Here is a 3757-nt window from a genome sequence, read left to right as displayed (position 1 = left end):
TTTGCTCTCTTTAAAACCCTTCAATATGGGAGACCAACAACAAAACCCTTCACCTAAATCTCTGAAAGATAGGTTCTACCCTGCTAGAACAGCCCAACCTTCCTGCATAGTTCTACCACAAGCCTAAGGCAATAATTTTGAACTCAAATCTCAATACATCACTATGTTGCCCCACTTCCATGGGTTGACCTCTGAGGATGCATACCTATTTCTAAGGGAATTTGAAGAGGTATGTGTTCTAATTAAGATCCAACAGCTTTCTGATGATGCCGTTAAGCTTAGGTTTATCACTTTTGCATTGAAAGACCAAGCTAAGAAGTGGTTTTATGGGTTACCCACAAATTCTATAACCTCATGGGAACAGTTCACAGTTGTCTTCCTTAAAAAGTTTTTCCCAACTCACAAGACCAATAAGCTTAGAAGTGATATTCTTCAGTTTAGGAAAAAGTCTAGTGAGTCATTTTCCAAACTTATGGAGAGATTCAAGGATCTACTCCAAGAATGCCCTCACCATGGCCTAGACTTATGGTATTTATGTTAAATAATTTATGAGGGTATTGATTACCCAAATAAACAAATGATAGAGTCTATGTGCCCTGAGGGATTCACATCCTTTACAGATGAAGGAAATACATGGGAATTCTTACTTGATTTAGCTGACAAAACCCGTGAGTGGGAATCAACCCAAGAGAGTGAAAGAACCATAGGAGGAAAATGATATTTTGTGGATGGGATAGTAGCATAGGAAGCCCATTTGGATAGCCTAATCAAGAGAATTGAGGCTATTGTTCCTAGAGAGCCATCATTAGTCAATTTAGTTAAGATTTGTGCTTGGTGTCAGTCCCCTAGACATCTCCTAGAAGAATGCCCCAACACCTCTGGGGGCACTTCTAATGATAGTGTTAATGCCTTATACCAGAATAATCCATATAGTAATACCTACAATCCAGGATGGAGAAATCACCCAAATTTCTCTTGGAATCAGGACAACCAAGCAGGGCCTTCCAATTTCCATAATCAAGGTCAACCTGGACTCCAAAGGCCTCCCTTTGCACAACAATATTTTTCTCAAAATATTTTCCCAGGTCAAATGGAGGACCTCAGGCTAGTTTTCCTAGGGCCCCTCTCCTATCATCTTATCAGCAACCCCCTGGGTTTACCAACACTGGAGAGGCAAGTAAAATAAGTGACTTGGAAAAAAATATGGCCGTCTTCATACAAGCCATCAAAATCTTACTAGAGAACTCACTCAAGTTGTCTCAATTATGCGTGAGAGGGAGAAAGGAACTTTACCCAGTTAACCAGAGCCTAACCCTAAGCATCATCAGCCTGTTAGTTCACAAACATCAACTAATGCACCACTGAATATAGTACAAGGTCAGACCCAACAAGGGCCCTCTAACCAATGTAATGTTGGTTATGTCCTTAGGAGTGGTAGAGAGTACCAACAGAGCGTTCCCAAATCTTCCTCATCTATTACTCATGTTAACTCTCCTTCAGTTGAGGACACAAGTGTGCCTCTTGTTTCAGGTTCGTCTGATGAACCTAAAGATTTTTCTGAAACTAAAGATGATTTGGTTGAGGAAACCAAAAATGATTCTTTTGAACAGGGGCAAATCCCTAACAGTCCTTATGTTCATCCTGTCCCATTTCCTAATCGCTTGGTAAACAAAAAGAAGACTGCTTCCATGGACAAAATTTTAGAAGTCTTCAAAAAAGTAGAAGTAAACATCCCTCTTTTGGATGCCATATCCCAGATCCCCACCTATGTAAAGGTACTAAAAGATTTATGTACTGACAAACATATCACTAGTGTACCCAAAAAGACGTTCTTGGCATGTAACATTAGTTCCATAATTACTCAGCCTATAGCAGCCAAGTATAAGGATCTAGGGAGCCCTACCATATCTTGTGTCATAGGCAACACCTACATTGAGCATGCCTTACTTGACCTTGGCGCAAGTGTGAATCTTTTACCTTACCATGTGTACAAGTAACTTGGATTGAGAGAATTGAAAGCCACTGGAACTACTCTTCAGTTGGCAAATAGGTCTATTAAAATTCCTAAAGGGATGGTTGAGGATGTCTTACTAAAGGTGGGGGAATTTATTTTCCCTGTTGATTTCATTGTGTTAGATATCAAACCCTTCTCAACCAAGGATGAGATCCCAATAATTCTAGGAAGACCATTCTTGGCTACCAGTAATGCATTAATCAACTGCCGGAATGGTTTCCTAAGATTATCTTTTGGTAACCAAACTGTTGAGTTTAACATGTTTAGGATAGGCAAGCAACCACATATGGAAGAAGAGATTAATATGATTGAGGATTTTCTGGATTTTTCTGATGATTTAATTACCAACTTTGATATTAATTTTGATTCAGAATTCCAAGAGTGTATGGATGAGTTGGATAATGATAGTGAAAATTTCTTTTCTAAAGTCTTGAGTCTTCACACACCTGTGGAGCCCTTAGGACTCCTTTCCAATTCCATTCTCAAACCTTCCATAGTTGAGCCCCCTAAGCTAGATCTTAAGGAGTTGCCATCTAATTTGAGGTATGCTTTCCTAGGGCCTGACCAGACTCTTCTTATAATAATTTCTTTAAATTTGACTTCTAGCCAAGAAGAGGAGTTACTTAAAGTGTTAAAAGATAATAAGGAAGCCCTAGGTTGGACCATGGCTGATATCAAGGGTATAAGCCCTTCTATTGTGCAACATCATATACATCTTATGGAGGATTCCAAACCATCCACGGAACCCCAAAGAAGAGCTAACCCAATGATGATGGAAGCTATTAAGAAAGAGATCCTAAAGTGCTTGGATCATGGAATAATTTATCCTATTTCTGACAGCCAATAGGTAAGCCCAATTCACGTAGTGCCTAAGAAGTCTGGTGTGACTGTAGTTCCCAATGCCAATAATGAACTCATTCCAACCTGTGTCCAATCTGGGTGGAGAGTGTGCATAGACTACAAGAAACTTAATGTGACAACCTGGAAGGACCACTTCCCATTGCCATTCATTGACCAGATGTTAGATAGGTTAGCTAGACATGAACACTATTGTTTTCTTGATGGATATTCCGGCTATAACAAAATCCCAATTGCTTTAGAGGATCAACATAAGACCACTTTTACTTGCCCATATGAAACATTTGCTTACAGTCGTATACCTTTTGGGCTTTGTAATGCCCCTGCTACGTTCCAACGATGTATGATGAGCATATTTTCTGACATAGTCGAAAAATTCTTAGAAGTATTTATGGATGAATTTTCAATTCATGGGAATTCCTATTCTGAATGTTTTCATCATCTTTCTCTAGTTTTGAAAATGTACATATCTAAGAATTTGATTTTGAATTGGGAGAAATGCCATTTCATGGTTAAATCTGGTATTGTTTTAGGCCATGTAATATACAAGGAGGGAATTAAGGTAGATAGAGCCAAAGTGGATTTAATTGATAATTTACCACCTCCTCAATCTGTTAAGGACGTCCAATCTTTTCTAGGGCATTCGGGCTTCTATAGAAGGTTTATTAAGAACTTTAGTCAGTTAGCCCGACCTCACTTTATTACTTGCCAAAGATCAAACTTTTGAGTTTTCTAAAGAGTGCCTAGAATCCTTCAAACAACTTAAGAAGGAGTTGACCAATGCACTCATTGTTCAACCACCTGTTTGGACTGAACATTTTGAATTGATGTGTGATGCTTCAGATTTTGCCATAGGAGCGATTTTGGGTCAAAGGATTAATAAGT

At 38.9% G+C, this 3757-nt stretch overlaps 1 non-coding gene across 1 annotated transcript; it reads right to left on the bottom strand.

Annotated features, from left to right (window-relative positions):
• Window positions 1-412: 412 nt before the first annotated feature.
• On the bottom strand, window positions 413-519 carry LOC122072434. The gene has a single exon (XR_006138449.1). It is a non-coding gene; the product is annotated as a small nucleolar RNA R71 (small nucleolar RNA).
• Window positions 520-3757: the final 3238 nt, after the last annotated feature.

Source organism: Macadamia integrifolia, chromosome 2 (genome assembly GCF_013358625.1).
Source record: "Macadamia integrifolia cultivar HAES 741 chromosome 2, SCU_Mint_v3, whole genome shotgun sequence".
In the NCBI taxonomy this organism is placed as follows: Eukaryota; Viridiplantae; Streptophyta; class Magnoliopsida; order Proteales; family Proteaceae; genus Macadamia; species Macadamia integrifolia.
This window is presented reverse-complemented; position numbering and strand designations above follow the sequence as displayed.